A 19,942-nucleotide genomic window follows, 5' to 3' on the forward strand; every position below is an offset into this window, starting at 1 on the left:
ATTCAAGATTGGCCTAACATTAGAAAGTCAATAAACATAGTTCATTACATAAACAGACAGAAGAGGAAACATATGATCATCTCAACACTATGGTAAAGGCATTTAATGAATTTCAACAAAGCAAGAGACAAAATTGTCATTATTTGATAATTATATTTTACCATGTACATAGATGCCCAAAAGATCCTACTGAGTTATTAAAGTAATGTGTTTAGCATTTCTACACAGCACCTAATAATGTTATATTAGAAAACATAACATTAAGGGGACCTGGGTGGCTCAGTTGGTTGAGCATCTGACTTGTGATTTTGGCTCAGGTCATGATCTCACGGTTTGTGAGTTCAAGCCCTGCGTCGGGCTCTGCACTGACAGTGCAAAACCTGCTTGGGATTCTCTCTCTCTCTCCCTGTCTTTCTGCTCCTCCCCTGCTTGCTCTCTGTCTCTTAAAAATGAATAAATAAACTTAAAAAAAAGAAAATATAACATTAAATATACTTTCATAATATCAAGAAATATATAAACTATTCAGTAATATATTTAAGAAAAGATATAAAAGACTTTTGAGGATATAATTATAAACTCTTATTGAAAGGCATTAAAATATGTAAATAAATGGAGAACTGTACCATGATCATGGATAAGAGAAATCAATACCATAAAGTTGCCTGTTTTCCATAAGGGAAATTAGGGAACATTTCCCTGCAAGGTAGTAAAAAAGTATTTTTATAAAGGTATAATTATCAGCTTTGAATTGTCTCAGTGGTAAATAGCCCACTAGAACAGCAAGAGTCTAGAAATAACCCTATTTAATGTGGAAACATGATATATGAGAAAACTGACATTGCAGATTAGTATAGGGCAGGGGCAATGACAGATTGTTTAATAAAAGGCACTAGAACAATTGATTCTTCACTGAACAGAAAATGAAATTGGATCCTTACACAGACACAAAAATCAATTGCAGATAGTTCAAATATTTACATGTGAAAGAAAAATTATAAAACCTTTAAAACAGAATATACGAGGATTCCTTTATGACCTTGGGATAGGAAACATTTCTTAAATAAGACACCAATTTATAAACTAAAACACAGCATGCTTAATTACGTAGAATTTTTTTTAACTCCTGTTCACTAGAAGGCACAATGAAGAGAGGCATAAGAATCCAAAAGCTGGCAGGGGTGCCTGGGTGGCTTGGTCAGTTAAGCGTCCGACTTCAGCTCAGGTCATGATTTCACGGTTCGAGCCCTGCGTCGGGCTCTGTGCTGACAGCTCAGAGCCTGGAGCCTGTTTCAGATTCTGTGTCTCCCTCTCTCTCTGCCCCTCCCCGTTCATGCTCTGTCTCTCTCTGTCTCAAAAATAAATAAACGTTAAAAAAAATTAAAAAAAATAAATAAAATGTTAAAAAAGAAATTAAAAAAAAAAAACTTCAAAAGATGCTTACTACATTTATCCCACAAGTGATTAGTGTCCAAACAAACAGTAGGAAAACATCAAGCACTGATTATCCTATGGAATACTGAGAACTGTCATATATAGCTAGTAAGACTGTAAATTGATACAGCCTCTTTGGAAAACTGATTGGCATTTTTAATGAATTTGAACATGTCCATTACCTACCACTAGTATCTCCACTCCTAGATACAGCTGAGGAAGTTTTGTATATATGTATGAGGAGACATGTACAAGAATTTTCACAGTAGCAAAACTCACAAACTATCCACTCAATTTGTGAGTTCAAGCCCTGTGTCGCTCTCTGTGCTGACAGAGCCTGCTTCAGGTTCTGTGTCTCCCTCTCCCTCTCTACCCCGGCCCCGCTTGTGCTCTGTGCCTGTCTCTCAAAAATGAATAAATATTTTTAAGAAATAGAAGAAGTTGGAAATTTGTTCCTTTTTAAGAAAATGAAAACTGAAAATTATAGAAAACACATAGTGGAGGTAGTTTATGGAAGAAAAGGTGCACTTAAAAATTTTTTTTAATGTTTTTATTTATTTTTGAGACAGAGAAAGACAGAGCATGAGCAGGGGAGGGGCAGAGAGAGAGGGAGACACAGAATCCAAAGCAGGCTCCAGGCTCTGAGCTGTCAGCACAGAGCCCGACACACGGCTCGAACACATGGACTGTGAGATCATGACCTGAACTGAAGTCAGACACTCAACTGACTGAGCTACCCAGGCGCCCTGAAAAGGTGCACTTTAATCAATACATCCACACATAGATGAAAATCTGTATTTATATTATAAGCTAGGCAAAGCAATGTGCATCTATATGTCTTAAGTTAAAATCCTTAATGTATTTATGAATCTATTTTCATGATTTCCTGCCTTACTAACCTTTTTCTAGTAACCAACCAAATATTGATAATAAGAACATGAGATAAGAAGGCTTCTGTGGTATTGTAGCATGGGATTAAGCTAAAATCTAGTTTCATTTCTTTTTTCCATTATCCAGTGGATGGCAGCTTGTGAAAAAGAGTGACCACCTAATAGATAAAATATATATCTGTGTGTAGTCTGGGTAAAATTTTTAAGTCCTATTAACATAAGTATCTCATGTTTCCTGGGAATTCATATCTAACTTATGAACACCATGTCTGTTTAATCCGTGTTGATTATTGTAACAGAGACTGTCTATTTTTCTCCTAGAATGTTAACTCAAAAACACTTCCCAGGCCCCCTCGGTTATAGGTCATTGGACTGAATTTCAGTCAGTGGAATATGGGTGGGAATCATGTACAAAACTTCCAGGCCAGGGGCGCCTGGTAGCTCAGTTAAGTGTCTGACTCTTGGTTTTGGCTCAGGTCATGATCTCATGGTTCATGAGTTGGAGGACCACATCAGGCTCTGGACTGACAGTGTGGAAGCCTGCTTAGGATTCTCTCTCTCTCTCCCTCTCTCTCTGCCCCTCTCAGCTCTTTCTCCCTCTCAAAATAAATAAATAAACTTAAAAATTTTAATTAAAAAACCTTCCAGGCCTATTAAAAAAACTGATATACAAAACCTCCCAGGTAGGATCTGCAATGCATTCTGTTTCCAGCTGACTTGAGTGGAGAAGGCCCTACACTGTAACCTGAGGGACACAAGTGGAAAGCCGTGGAGCCTTAAGATGGAAGGATCCTTAGTCACCATAACATAACTTGCAAAAGAGCCTGCCTGTCCGGGAGCGCCTGCACTGGATGCCATGAGAAAGGAATAAACTTCAGTGATTAGATACTTCAAACATGTTGGGGTTTATCTGTAACAGCCTAATCAATTGATTATCCTAATCAATATCAGAAGAGCTAGTTAAGAAAAGAAAAAGGAGAACAGAGGGAACAACTCTATGTCTCTGTTTTCTCCCTAGAGAACAGATCCAGAGCAGTTCCATATTCACTAGCTGGCTGGGCAGAGCCAAAGAGAGAAGAGGGTAACTCTGCTCATTTGCTGCCTGATGATCTTTACAAATTGTGGCAAAAGAGTTTGTAACCAAAGTTATATTTACCAGTGGCCTCATCAGCCAGCCAGTGATGGGATGCAAGGCCATCAAAGACTTGAATTGAATTGACATGCATTTCCGAATCCAACAAATATTTCTTGAGCAACTGGTATATGTCAAAAACTGTAAATGTTTCTGAATATACAGTATTGTAAAAGTGTTTTCCAAAGTGGAAATACCCAGCATTATTAAGGTCAGAATTATTGGTATTTTTGAGCGTCTAGAATTTGTTAATCCAAAAAGTCCTCTACACTCTTAGGAGAATGGAAAATTTCTTTGTTTTGTTTAGCTACACCTTGAATTTTGCTTTTCCCGCTTCCCAATAGAAATATTTATATATATATTTAAAGATATGGCTGAGAGTGCTGGTACTCACAAAATATCATTGTGATTCACTGTATTTCTCTGCCCTCATATAAGTAGGTGGGGTCATATGACTAATTCCTGCTGGCAGAAAATTAAAGGAAGTCTGCATACTTTCTTATCTGAGGCAGATAAGAGGATATGTCTTCTCCACACACACTCTTTCCATCTTCCAACCAAGAAGCTAAAAGCAAAGGATTCTGAGATTCCTCAGTTGCAAGTTGGAAATATCCTGGTCCCCAAGACATGGCTTGGATAAGAGCTATGCAGGATTGCCACATGATCCACATTGGACTGTGCCATGAGTAAGAAGGAAACATTGACTGCATTAATCCAACTAGATTTAGGGCTTTATTTAATGAGCAGTCTTCTTATAAACACCAAAGACTGTGCTCTATGTTGAGACAAAGGAAAACAGTAAAAGATGAACATGATTCATTAAAATGTTAGAAAAGAAACCAAGGAAAAAAGTACAATCCCAACCCCACTTGTTTTTTACTGAAGAAGCTTCTTGTTGAAATTGTCAAATGAAGGTGCAAATCCCTATCCCCTTCCAATACCTCACCAGCTTACTCTTCCAATTCCACATGTAGGAGCTGAAATAAAAGGCTTGAATTATCACATGCAAGGGCCTTGTTTATTTACCACATCTCTGTGGAAGTCTGAAAATTCAACATTAAAATAATTGGAAAATTTTGTGAGTCAATGTGGAATTACTAATGATTTCTTTTTAGCACAAGGGAATTGATTTAATTGGGAAAGAGAATTAAAATGCTCTATTAATGTTGCTAACATAATTATCATTAAATATTATTAATACACCAGCAGTGATATATGCAGTGATATGCTATAGGGAGAGTAAATGAGAAAAAAATAAAGACCATGCATCAATTTGTTAGATTTGAGAGGGTAGAGCTATTCCTAGTGCAGGAATTTTTGTATTATGTTTGTAAAAGAAATATGTTCTTTTCTCAAAGTCTGCTAAAGATGAAGAAAGCCAAGAAAAGTTACCTTGGTTGTAAACAGCTAGTTTCTTCATCATGAACATTGAATGCTGGCAAAGAAAACATTGAAAAGATGATGCTGCAATACCAACAAAGCAGGATTTTCTGCTTCTCTTTTCTGTAAAACACACTTGATCTAGAGTGGCATGGGCTGGAAAGGTTTCTTTTGAATATTTCCCTTACTGTTTTTTTTAGTTTTTCTGTTAATAATCAACAAACTTCACTCCTTAATAAGAAAGAGCTGTGTTTATTCTTTAAGGAACATATGCATTCTTTAAGAGTTATGCTACTCTCCCTCTGTTGATAGCTGCATTTATGAGTCAATTCAAAATCCAAAATATTTGCCACAGATATTAGCTACAGGGAGTACACATTCATAAAGATATGTTGTCAGTGTGTAATTTCCTCTTTCTTATTAATCACCTTTCTGAGCTCCTCATTTGCCAGGCTTTAGCTTTATTCCTGTCTTTTCTAATCAGCTAGATGCACTTCCTAAAGAAAACAGGTTGTCCCATTACTGCGTGGCTGAAAATTCTAGTGCAGGAAAGCACAGTTGGTTGGCACTTTCAACCAGCTCCCACTGTGATATGATAAAATGTGTCTAAACATATAATCATAATCTCTAGAGGTAGGCTAGGGCTGGCGTCAGACTTTTAAAAATCTCATCATGGCAATCTGGGACGGGACCGTGCTCAGTTGAAAATTTGCATAAATTCCTTAATAATCACAAGCCTTACTTCTTCAACCATCCCTCAGACCAAGTTCCTATTAACTCTGTATTGACATGCCAGGTGAAAATAAACTGTTGATGTATTCAGAAAAACAAAGACTCCAGCTGTATGCATGGATAGAAATATTAATCTGCTTTAGAAATATTGGTATAGTGTACTCAGACAACAAAATATGTAGGACTGAGTTTTTGTGTCATATAGCATAAAGAGCATCATATTGAATGATAAGTACAATCACAGAATCACAAGCATTTAGATCTGGAAAATACACTGTCATAATTCAATGTCTTTATTTTTAGAGAAAGAACCAGAGCTTAGAAGGGTAACGTGGCTTATTCAAGATCACACAGCAGGTTAAACGTGGATCTGGGGCTAGAAATTCAGGTCTTTCAAATAGTCAAACATTTATCTTCTGCATACAATGCATAAGGTTGACCAGATAAGTCATGAGTGAATGGAAGTCAATTCAGTACCTACAGGTACTGAATTGATGTGATACCTGTAGGGAGAGCTATTAATTGATGTGCTATGGATATTTGGAGAGGAACTTAAAAATGCATGAAAACTTACTTACTTGAATTCATTATAACCAATGTTTATGGTGACCCTACCATGTGAAATCACAGAATCAGGGAATTTTGGCCATTTGTATTTTAACATCTAATAAAACCCTATCGAATACTCTTAAGGAAGCCATACCCTGTCCTCTGCATATTTTAACTTGCATATATTCATCAGCACACAATCAGGCAATAGACAGCACTAAGGAAGAGAGCATTTCCATTTTCATGAGGAGAAGTGAAGGGGATAACAAAGGGATTATGAGGAAAGACAGAGGAAATCTGTTCTGCACCTAAACTGGAAGCCCTGTACTTCCTTTCTTTTTTTCTTTTTACCCATTTTTATTTCCCCATTCTTATCCTTTCTTTCCTTTCCCCAGGACTACTTAGAAATAGATAGAAGTCTGGACTATTTCAGAAATAGGGGTCTTGGATATTCACTCTGTTTTTAATTTCTTTTTTTGAGGCTCCGCGTATATAAAAATAAAGACATAACAAATCAGGATTGCATATTAAATGGTCTCATTTAATAAACTGACAATTTTAATACACACACAAACCAATATAATTGCACAATTCATAAGATAATAATTATATTTTAAAAGAATCACTTCACTGCACAATAAACCCTGTGATCTGAAATGGTGCACAAGCCTAAAATTCTAAGAAGGATGCCCTCTTTCTAACCTGCATTTCTCACCTTTCTAACCTGTCTGTGTGATTGATTGGATTAGAGAAACCAAAAGTCTAAAGTTGAGGACTTTTTGTGCACACACCAACCAAGTACCAACCCCTTCCCTCTACCTTGTACACCACCTTAATAATCACAGCCCTTCCTTTTCTTCCACTGCCTGTATCCAGAGACAGCAGAGTGGTTTCAAGAAGCACAAGATCAGGACCACTCTCCGACCCTCTCTCTGGGGTTCAGAGTCTGGGAGGTGGAGATTAGTCGGGCAGCTGCATACCAAAAAGGGGAGTTCACTCAAGAAAACACCAACAACCTTTCAAGGGAACAAAATCTAAGAGCAAACCAAGTCAGAAAGTAAACAAGGTAACCATGATTTTGATTTTGACACCAGACCCAAGGTCCAAGGAGAAACCTGAATGAAAAGCCAAGGGGTGTGGGCAGAGGAGGGCAGCTACTGAATTGAGTAGAGCAGGTCAGACTCTAGAGTTCACTGCGAAAATTCTACAAAGGGCTTGTCCTTTTCAGCCCATTTTTATTGTCCCCTATGAAAGAAGGGGCTCTTACTCCTTTCCATCATCTTGAACTTAAATGGGGAACAGTTTGGTTCAGAGGCTAGGCCAGAGTTGGTGGGAAAGTATGGACAAAACCATTTCGAATCTTTCGTGTCTTCCCTAACTCAAGGCTAATAGTCGATGTCCATTACTCAGGAGCTGGCCATCTAAAATCCTCTTGTCCACACACTAGACATTTGTTCTCCATTGCTCCTCTACCAGGGTAAACATGGAAAGGAAGGGAAGGTGAAATCCAAACCAGCTAGAATCTGACTTGGTAAGAAGGCTGAGAAAACCATTTAGCTATAAGTGTTTTTTTTTTTTTTTTTTTTCATTATATGGATTTAATTTCACCACTATCATTGGCCTCATTAAATCACATGTTTGAGAACCGGCAGTTGCATAAGCTTTATCTGGGGAGGTTGATACTGGCCACTTCTTGTATACTGTAAACTTCCTACTAGGTTTTTAGCCCTGAAATTTGATGCAAAACTAGCAAGTATATGCATTTTTCTGGGGTTATTGTCTACAGATTCCATTAGATCCTACAAAATAGGTTAAGGACACTGGAAATGTAGACAATATCTTATTGTTTTATAAGTTCACATTCATTCCCTGCCCTAAGCAACTTCCTTCTGGGTCAAAAGATAATTTACGTTGTTCTTTTTACATAGGCCAGGCATCAAAATGGTCCTAGACCAGACAGAATACACCATTAAAAACAGTCCCTTCTGCATAAGCGTGTTATCTAAGGCATACTGAGCACAGCAGGTTTGAAGCTCCAGGGATGAGACCAGATTGTTGCAAAATGCAGACGGAAGTGGGTGGGGCATCTGCACACCCTAGTTTTCTAGGGAAATTGAAGTTCAAGACCTGGTTCACTTTGCTTTAATCCTGTCCTATAAAATTATGGAGAGTAATAGGAAAGGGGATCTGAGCTTGAGCTTCAGGCAAACTTTCCCCACAGAGAGGAAGGTACACAATGGCTCTCATTATCATAAACACTGAGCAAGTCTTCCCTCAGTGAAAGACAAAATGGAAGATTCTCTATGTTTTAGATGGCTTAAACATGGTCCTGCTGGTTAGCAGAGGGATAAATGAGAGGACTTCTTCCAAAGGTCTCTGAATATCCAGAATTCTGTAAACTTGAGGCTTCTATCTTGTATTCCTCCAGCCTATCTTGAAAATGGCCATAAATGACACCTTGTTACAAGAATGGATCTTTAAAACCAGTCTCCAGCAGGTGTGTAGGTCTGGAGGCACCGAGCCTTCTCTCTGTTCTGTCAAATGCACTTAGATAGGACGTTTTTCCTACATTTCACCTGCACTTCAGTGCCTGACCCTTTATCTAGATATTGTTTTCAGCCAGCCTGGTGATTGGCTGACTCCCAGGGTTCTGATAACTACATTTGGAAGGGTATATCTGAAAATGGAGAGGGCCACATAAATTGTACTTAGAAGTGTATACATTTGAAAATTTAATGGGACCCATCCATCACTCCTGGACACCAAGATGATGATTTCATAGATCATGTAATTGTTCTGAACACCTTCTCTTGATAACCCTCATCTTTGAACTTGTAGTTGTTTCATTTATTGCAGCTATTTGGATCATTTAAAACTTAGCCCACTTTTCTCCAGGTGATTTATTTAGTGTTTATAAGTCCATTTTGACATCTTCTTCCATTTCTTTCACCAAAAAAGTCTCACCCTTATGATCCTAGTAGAGGCATCATTTATAGCTAGAGAGGCATATCTGAAAATGCATTACCTTTAAATAGTAGGATTCATCATATCTGAGTTCATATGTCTGATAGCCAAAAAGCCCCATTTCATTTCAAAAGAAAAATTGCTTCTGTCAGTGTAAACAGAATGCATTATCCTCTTTTAATAACCATTCTTAAGTATGCTGCTGTATTACTTTTTCACAGCTGTATTCCAATAAGCTGTAGAGTAATTGCCAGTTCTCCTGTCTAATAGGTTCATTATTCTTTTGCCATAATTGCAGCCATTAAATGTTCAATTGTTAAATTTCCACTCCTACGTTTACTTAGTGTTACATTTTATAATGGGGCATGTCATTACAGCACCCCAGTGGCCATGGCTATTGTTCAAAGTATTTCTAAAAGTCAATGAGATCTCTGTGAAATATGTCTTCATTTTTTATTTGTTCAGATACCCCCCTCCCCAACCTTCCATTCCCTTTTTTAGATCTTCTAAATAGGCTCTCCCAAACTGGTATATTTTACTAGAAGTTTGAGGATCTGACCTATGCTGGGAGACATAAAACTGAGCCCTCAATGCCTGTGACCACCGCTTTTTCACTTTAATGCCACGATTCATATATAACAAGGTGATCGAGTGAAGATTTCACTAAGGAAATTAACACTTAAGACTTAATGGTTTTTTCAAGAGCTTTGATTTATCTCTTATCATGTTAAATTTGTAGGGCTTTTTCATCAAATGAGAGATATCTTGGTCAGAGGTTATGGGATTGTTAACCCCCCTGTCTGCGATGTTCATGGTAATAAAGCAAATGCCTTCCGTTTATTGCTTGACATTTCTGGATATGTCACATCCTCGGGTCTGGGCTTACCTATTCTGTCTGCAATGGATTGTGTTACTTTGGGAAGTTATATTAATAAAGATGGATAGGGAAATGGTAAGATATTCTAACTTATTGTATTACAGTTGAGCATCTCTCGGTTTGTTTGGTTTTGTTTCTTTTTGTCTGTTTGCTTGCTTGTTTGCTTTGGGGTTTCAGTATTAGGCTGAAAGTTCTTTTTCAAGATATCTAATATTTCTTAAGTACTCAAATATTAGCCCAAAGTTTTGATCTAGGTCACATTTTATTTTTAAACAGTTTTCTAATCATCTATTCATCAGTTAATCATCACTTTAAAGGTTATTTTATTTCACATCCATTCATTGCATTAACTTTTATTTCCTTCTGAAGCTGAAAATATTTTTTACAGTCAATGGGTTAGCACTATAACTTTATCCAAGTCACTTCAGCTCTATGTTCTTTTGGGAATCTTTTGTGCTGTAGAGCAAATTTCATTTTTTGGTAAGAACAATAGAAGCCCCTTTTTAATGTTTATTTTTGAGAGAGAGAGAGAGAGAGAGAGAGCATGCATGCAAGTAGGGAAGGGGCAAAGAGAGAGGGGGGATAGAGGATCTAAAGTGGGCTCCATGCTGACAGAATAGAGCCCTATGAGGGGCTTGAACTCACAGACGGTTAACCAACTGAGTCACCCAGGCATGCCAATAGTAGCACTTTTAATAATATGGTTCATGGTATCAGATATAGTATTAATGTCATAACCACTCTTATGCACACATTTTTTGAGTATTTACTCTCATTCTGACTCTGTACTACATGATTACAACATACATTTTCTCATTTAATCCCTATGAGGTAAGTAAATTTATTATTCCCACTTTACAGATGAGGAAACTGAGACTCAGAGAGGTAAGTAATTTGCATAAAGTTAATAACTAAGTACTGAGCTCAGAATTCACATTGTTAACATCTTCTTGACATTACAGTAGAGGGAATCCTGTATAAATAGTGAGAAGAACTTAGATATCTTGATGAAGCAGTAAATGCTAAATAACTCTTTGAGAATTCTGCCACTTTCCAGACAGATCAGGAAAACAACTTGCCTAGGGTTACAGGGCAAAATAGATACTCAGGATAGAATTATTCCAGTCAGTTCTCCTCCATAATAAACCTGGTCATCAAATAGACTAAAGGAAATGACTTTAAAATTGACCTGAGAGTGGCTTATAGTTTATTAGTCCCAGTAACTTTCCTATAAAGACAAAAATAGACTTAATATATTTAACACAGTTGAGTCCATCTTAAAAACTCTACCAAAGTGTTCAGGTGTCTTTCACATATCAGTAATATAAATTTTGTAGTAAGACTTCAGATATAATTTGATTGGTGACAACAAAAACTGAATGACATTTCTTTTTCTCTTCCCTGGCTATATTGGCTTTGCAACATTCCCAAAAGTGAACATTTGTTGTCAATAAAGCAGTCAGCTGTGTCACTTGGGGAAGAGATATATGGAGTAGGATGGTATTATTTTGACAATCACTTTTCTTCCAAAGCAATACAGTAAATGTATCTTATTTTGCTCATTTACTCACAACACAATGGTCAAGATGGAAAAAAAAAAAGAGCACAGCATAGGTAGGGTCGATAAGAAAGCTATATTGTGTGATTAACAAAGAGAAGCACACTACCTGATGAAGTTAAAGGCATCACCCAGGGAGAATGACTACAATGGCTACAGAAATAATTGGAGAGGGAGTGAAAAGATAAGCATCCACATGTCTGCAAACAGCTTCCTTGCCTGTCTCATTAGGCAGGTGATCTTTTGGTGGTGCCATATTTTAGAAAATAGTCAACTACCAAAAATAGAATTTGTGAAAAATTTGCCATTCATAAAGTGACTATCATTACAGTCTACTCAGCGCAAGATAAAACTGGCTCATCAACTCTTGAAAGTTTTCTGAAAGGATTGAGTATAAAGTAGTTAAAGAAAAGAATGTCTTTTATGCTCAACTTCTCTTTAGGTTTGAGGTGTCACCAAAAGTTAACACAACTAGAGAAAATAGCTACAAGATCTGTCACCCTAACTACTTAGTACATTCAAAAGCTTTTATCAGATCGTTGAAAGTTCCAGTAACAAACTGTGTTCATTTATTAAAATTAACTATTCTAAATGACAGAGTTTGATAAAAAGTACTTATTTGGTACATATGTATGAAAATTCAAATGGTGACACAGATAAAGGGATCATATGGTGGGTTTTTCCCTGTTCTATAGAAACATTGAATGACTTAAACCCCTCTTATACCCTTGTTTCTTATAAGAAATAAAAATACACACATGTTAAGTATGAGATATTCAAAGAGGTTTAGAAAGGTCTAAACTGATTCTATGGAAAACTTATCCAGATGTGATTCCATTATCCAAGTCCGATCCTGGATAGATATGGACAGAATCCATAGACAGATTCACAGTGCCAAAACATTACAAATGCAATGCAGGAAACCTCTGGAGAAACAGTAGGTAGTTAGGTCCCAGTATGTGTGTTGGGGTGGGAAGGAGGCAGGTAAGAACCTAAGGTGGAAGAGGAGCAGGGAGGTGAGGAAAAACTTTCTTATAATGCTCTTTCTTCCATCTTGTATTGCCTTACATAGGGCAACAACTCAGCAACTCCAACTCAATTAATTGGGTGTTCTGTCTCTTGCTGGTAAAAAAATTGCAATCTTTCTTCTATATTGATCTTGTATCCTGAAAACCAACTAAACTGTCTCAAAAGTGCATCTTTTTATACATTTTAACATCTCTGAAATTGAAATGAATCTTATAATCTAATTTATAATCACTATTTTCTAGGTAGTAGTCATCATTGCCTGTGCATGAGTGAACTTGGTCATAGCCATTGTCATCATTTCACTTGAATTGTATATATAGTTGGTAATACATGTGCTGAATATTAACTGTCAGTTAAAATGTCTTTAAAACAATTACACTATTATTAAGTTTTGGAAAGAAAAGTTATCGAATACACTAAAGGCCCAGAAACAGAGCAACAGAGCATAAACTAGATAATAATATAGTAAATATTCATTATGGGAGGGATAATGAAAATATCATATTTACTTACAAAACAATAACTGAGAGCTATTCAGAAAGAAAAGAAAAGAAAGAAAAGTTCCCATTAGTAGATAAAGATGTGTGACAGGTTATTACCACAATAAATGCAAAATAATTATCTACCATATGTCAAGCAATAACACTGAAGGAAGATCTTCCCCAAACTCTGGAAAGACTGGAGAAATTGACAAATCCCTTGGTACAAATAAAGAGCAATTCATACAGTATGCAGGACTATTGTTAAGGCAGTGTCAGATTTTATATGGCATCATTTTTTTCTTAGTATAAAATAATGATGAGGTTTAACAACTGATAAAAAAATTATACACTTAATGTAAAATAATATGAATGTTAATAATGCTCATTATCCTAGTTGAAAATGACATGTAATTCTTTATAATCCTTTTATTTTTCTTGCCTTATTGTGCTGGCTGGGATCTCCACCAAATACCAAAAGAAGGAAAGGTGAGAAACTGTTGTCTTTTACTGATTCCAAAGGCAAAGATTTCAACATTTCACTTTCAACATGAGGTTTAATGAAAATTGTTGTATATACCTTTAGGGGTTAAGAAACTTCCCTAGTTTGCTTAGAGTTTTAATCATAAGTAGATGTTGTTTTGTTAAAGAATTTTTCTGCATCTATGGAGATAATCATGTGAGTTTTCTCCTTTTATTTTTTTGACATGATAAATTATACTCATTAATTTTTCTAATGTTTAATCAATCTCTAATTCTTGGATTAAATCCAAAATGGCCATAATGTATTATGATGTCCCTTATATTACAGCTGGATTCAATTTAATATTTTTTTAGAGTTTTGCATCTATGTTTATAAGCAACATTTTTCCTTTCTTGAATAATCTTTTCCAATTCTCAGTATCAAGATTAAGTTAGTCTCATAAGGTCAGTTTGGAAGCTTTCCTTCCTTTTTGTGCCTCTTGAATCGTTTGTTGAAGATTGGAAATAACTTTTCCTTAAATGCTTAGTGAAATTTACCAGGGAAGTCACCTGGTCCTTGAGTTTACAGTGTTGGAAGAATTTTGACTACTAATACAATTTCTTTAATGTTTATTGCTCTATCAGGTTTCCTGTTTCTTTTTGAGTTGGAATGGTGAATAGAACCTATTATAGAATACAATCTATTATATTTATTTTTATATTGTACCTTACATTTTAATAGAATATAACCTATTTAATATATATTTTCTAGCTTATTTCCATGAAACTGCCTATAAATTAATATTTTATTATCTCTTTAATGTCTGCAGCTCTACACTTTTACATTCTTTATATAGTTTGTGTCATTTCTTTTTTGCTTCTTCATTCTCATGCACAGGTTTCTTAATTAAATTAGTCTTTTCTTTAAAGATTTCATTTTTAAGTAATCTCCATACCTAAAGTGGGGCTCAAACTCACAACCCTGAGATCCAGAGTCATGTGCTCTACTGATCAAGCTAGTCAGGCATCCTAATTAGTTTTTTTAACTTTTTTTTTTAAGTTTTATTTATCTATTTTTGAGAGAGAGACAGAGAGAGTGAGTGGGGGAGGGGCAGAGAGAGGGAGAGAGAGAGAATCCCAAGCAGGCTCTGTGCTGTCAGCACAGAGCCCAACGCAGGGCTCGAACTCACACACCGTGAGATCATGACCTGAGCTGAAACCAAGAATTGGGCTCTTAACTGACTGAGCCACCCAGGTGCCCCCCTGATTAGTTTTTTTAAAAAAGTTTGTTCTTGGGGTGCCCAGGTGGCTGAGTCGGTTAAGTGTCCAACTTCGGCTCAGGTCATGATATGGTTCATGAGTTTGAGCCCCATGATAGGCTCTGTGCTGACAGCTCAGAGCCTGGAGCCTGCTTCCAATTCTGTGTCTCCCTCTATCTCTGTTCCTCCCCTGTTCATGCTCTGTCTCTCTCTCTCTCTTTCTCTCTCTGTCTCTCTCTCTCTCTCTCTCTCCCTCAAAAATAAATTTTAAAAAAACCGGTTTGTCCTTTTAGTTCTCTATATTTAAAATTTTAATTGTATTCATTAATTAACACTCTTATTTTACTATTCTTTTTTTGTTCTTTGAGTTTATTACACTGTTGTTTTCTAGTTTTAATTTGGATAACTACTTTATTAATTTTTTAAATTTTTCCTACTTTTCAAATGTCAGCATTTTAATGCTATAAGCTATATACATTTCCCCCTAGTTTTTTTTGAATCCCACAATATTTGATATGTACCATTTTAATTATTGTCAGTTCAAAATAATTTTTCTTTTAAGTGGCTTCATGCCCAGCATTGAGCCCAAATAGGGACCTGAACTCAACGCTGAGATCAAGACTGGAGCTGAGATTGAGTTCAATGCTCAACTGACAGACCCACCCCCAAGTACCCCAGATCAATGTGTTTTCTAATTTCTGATTTCTGATTTCTTTTTTGATCCACTGGTTTACTTTACAAATGTATATATATTTTTTAATTTCCAAATATACAATTTATAAATTATTGATTGATTCCTAGGTTAATTGTACTATGGTCAGAGAATGTGTCTATATGATTCCAATTCTTAAATACTAGCTGAGATTTGTTTTATGAACCAGATAATGTTCAAATTTTGCATATGTTTAAACAAAATGTGTTCCCTATAATTGCTGGATGCAGTGTTCTACGTATGTCCATTGCATGAATTTTACTACTTATATGGCTTAACCCCAGGAAAAATCAATGAACATTAAGTATGGCACGTTGTCAGTAATGATGAAACCATATGCCAAGACTATGAGTGGTTCACAAAATCATTAACTTGACATTTTGTTCACACCCTCCAGTGGTATGTTCAATTTTTGACATTAATGTTACAGAATTAGTGGTCACAGACAGATTGATATTGGGCTACTTTCATTATTATTTACTCATTAAAGTCAACCTAAATGATATGCAAGAGAATATGGAACAAACTTGTATTATACTTACACAGATAAGTATACAGATATATACTTACAGAATGTTTAAAAAAAACCAAAACCAGAAGAGCAACTACTATGTGATGATCAAAAAAAACACCTCCCTTTCTCTCTTCCCCTCCCCTGCCCGGGCTCGCTCTCTCTCCCTCTCTCTCTTTCTCTCAAAAATAAATAAACATTTAAAAAAGAGGGGGGGGTGGTGTTCCTGGGTGGCTCAGTCAGTTAATCCTCTGACTTCAGCTCAGGTCATGATCTCGCAGTTCATGAGTTTGAGCCCCATGATAGGCTCTGTGCTGACAGCTCAGAACCTGGAGCCTGCTTCCAATTCTGTGTCTCCCTCTCTCTCTTCCCCTCCCCTGCGCAGGCTCTCTTTCTCTCTGTCTCAAGAATAAATAAACATTAGAAAAAAACAACAAAAACTTTAGTACTAGATATTGCAGTGACCAATATCAATAAATGAGGGTGTAGCACACAATGAAATAATTTATTTGCTGCAAGCTGCCGAAGAAGCAACCAAGTTCATTTGCTTTAAAAGTGCAAGTATATCTTACCTGACACCTGCTGAAAAAATTCTTCCATCATTCTACTCAAAAGAAGAATCTGGGGGCGCCTGGGTGACTCAGTTGGTTAAGCGGCCGACTTTGGCTCAGGTCATGATCTCGCAGTCCCTGAGTTCAAGCCCCGCGTCGGGCTCTGTGTTGACAGGTCAGAGCCTGGAGCCCGTTTCAGATTCTGTCTCCCTCACTCTGACCCTCCCCCGTTCATGCTCTGTCTCTCTCTGTCTCAAAAATAAATAAACGTTAAAAAATTTTTTTTTAAAAAAAGAAGAATCTGAAGTTATTGTGCATGCAGTGAAAGTTGAGACAGAGAAAATTTTTTATGACTTGTTTTTTTAATCTTGAAAGCTAATCACATTGTTGCTTTGCTCCATTTCTAAATCCAATACTTAAAATTTTTCTCAATTTGATGGTTGTATGAACTATTAAAGACAAAAAAGAAATAAAAAGCATATGTGTGGACATTAATCTTAAATCTCCTTCAGAAATAGTCAGACATAATCTTCTTCAAGCCATACCCCAAACTGCAGTTTGCTTCAGTGAAATTGCATCACCACCACAGACCAAATTTTCAAGTTCTTGAGTTGAAGTAAAGCCATGTTTTTGATAACCCGTTACCATTAGAAAGACAGAATGCATAATAACTGGTGCCAACATTCCCATCAAAAAGTCCTATACTAGCCAAGTGAAAGAAATGATACCTATTTCTCACCTGACCCTACTTCAAAGTGTATATTATAAAAATGCAATATGGTGGTCACAGTGTCACCAACGGAACTGATACTAATCAACAGCACTGAGAAATCAGTGGGCCGTTCCAAATGTTTAAAACTTGGTCACTAGGGGTGCCTGGGTGACTCAGTTGGTTAAGTGTCCTACTTTGCCTCAGGTCATCATCTCATGGTTTGTGGGTTTGAGTCCCATGTCAGAGCCTGCTTCGGATTCTGTGTCTTCCTCTCTCTCTGCCCCTTCCCCACTCATGCTCTCTCTCTCTCTCTCTCTCTCTCTCTCAAAAATAAATCATAAAAGCAATTTAAAAATTTGAACAATATCTTGGTTACTAAAAATTATAATATTTAAATTATGATAATTATAATTTGAGGCAAAATTTAAAATTTCACTTTTATACAACAGAATTTATTTTATTAGTATGGCATTTATGTTTGGCTTCAATTTTGATTAAATATTGATTTCAATACCCTACTAAAATGCACATTAGCTGTACTTCCAAAATATTACCTAGAGAATGTCTTATACATGTACATCCAGACACATGTTCAAATTGTTCATAGCAGTACTGTTTATAATTTTAAAAACTGGAAGCACAAATGCCTATCAACATTAAATTGAAGCAAAACTGTGGTATATACATACAATCAAATGCTACTTAAAGGCAAGAAGAAACAAACTTGAGATAAACACATCAACAGACATGAATCTTAGAAACATAATTTTAGTGAAAGAATCAAGTCACTGAAGAATACATGTGATACAAATTCCATTCATGTAAATTCAAACTAGACAAAATTAAACATTTATTGTCTGAAGATACATTTGCAGATGTTAAAACTGTATCTAAAAAAGAGCAAGGGAAGAATAATACACAATTCAGGATCCTGGGTACCTCTGAGAAAGAAGCAGTGGAATGGGATAGTTGAAGAACACTTATGAAGCTGTAAGTTAGTGATAATGTCCTAGTTCTTGGGGTAGGTGATGAATTCATATGCTTCATTATATTATTATGAAAGTGAATGAAAATAGCACTCTATGCATAGACACAAGGATAGTGTGCCATGAACCAAGAATCATGACTAACACGATTCTGTGCACCTGGGACCCAGGGGATGATTATCCCAAAAAAGCAGGGTAGTGCTTCCTGACCATGGCTATGACTTGTGGAGAGAAAGAGCTGTGACTGGGAGCTTCTAAGGTACTGGAAACTCTCCAGTTCCCAATCTAGATGGTCATTATATAAGGGCTCACTTCGTAACTATCTAGTAAACTGCACTTACAAGTTTCATACCTCTTTCTGTATGTATAAAATAGTCCATAATTTTTAAAAGGCAAAAGCAAATTAGCAGACACATACAGACACAAGGATATGTACATATTGCATATTCACTTGTGTATATTAAACACATGGGGGTGAGTTGTGGTGGAAGCGGACAACGGCAATAGTTACTGGGGATGCACGATAAGGAGTCCGCAAATCTGTTTCCAATAAGTTAGTGGTTTGGTCAGTTTGCTTGCACTCCATGTCTGTAACTGATTATCATGGGAAGAAAACTATACACTTAAACCCAAGGCTTAGAACAGCTCCATTGCAGCAACAAAATTTCCACAGGCATCAGATAGGATTGCTTTCTATAGCCTCTTTGCCAGTACTCCATTATTTACTATTTTTATCCTCCTTGACCAGTTCTTTCTCCACTATACTTTATTAAAATATATTTATCATTTATTAAGCACAATTTTGGAACAGAAAATAAATCTTAAGCCCACCAAACTAACATAACTATATTGTTTTGCACATTTTCTTTCCACTCGCATACATATTTTTAAACAGATGCGATAATAATGTAAATAGTGTTTTAATTCCACTGTTCGCCTTAACATCATATTAACATTTCTCCTTGTTATTCATGGTCTTCATAATTATAATTTTAATGACTGAGTAATATTCCATAGGCTAATGCTCCATAATTTACTAAACAATTGTGCAACTGTTTTATACATATATTGTTTCTCAGAGACATTTTTGCAGCTGTTATTATAAAGCTGCTACAATGAATATTTTCTTGCATGTGGATGTTTTGCTTCTGTGGAATTATTTCCTTAGGACACATTCCCTGGGGTGAGATTCCTGGGTTAAGGGCTATGACTACCTCTACAGCTCTTGTTTTGCGTTGCCATATTGCTTTCGAGAGAATCACACTAGTTTACAATTATCACTGGCAGTGTACCAAAATGCCAATTTGAATGTAACTATCTGGCATTTGTGGGATTAATCATTTCTGCCATTCTAAATTCTTTCTCCCAAGATAAAAATTCTTGACTCCTTGCTTTTCTCCCTTTTGAAACATTAAAATCCCTGATTTTAGCTGGTCCAAAATTTCTTCACCAGCTAAACTGTATTGCCACAACTTTTTTTTAAATGTTTATTTATTTTTGAGAGAGAGAGAATGAGGAGGGGCAGAGAAAGAGGGGAACAGAGGATCTGAAGCAGGCTCCACTGACAGCAGAGTGCCCAATACAGGGCTCAAACTCATGAGCTATGAGATCATGACCTAAGCCAAAGTCAGACGCTTAATCCACTGAGCCACCCAGGTTCCCTGCCATAATAGTTTGGATCTGGTACAAAGTAGGCTCACCATCTCCACCACCTGCTGTTTCTTT

The sequence above is a fragment of the Panthera leo genome, chromosome C1, assembly GCF_018350215.1.
Source record: "Panthera leo isolate Ple1 chromosome C1, P.leo_Ple1_pat1.1, whole genome shotgun sequence".
Taxonomy (NCBI): Eukaryota; Metazoa; Chordata; class Mammalia; order Carnivora; family Felidae; genus Panthera; species Panthera leo.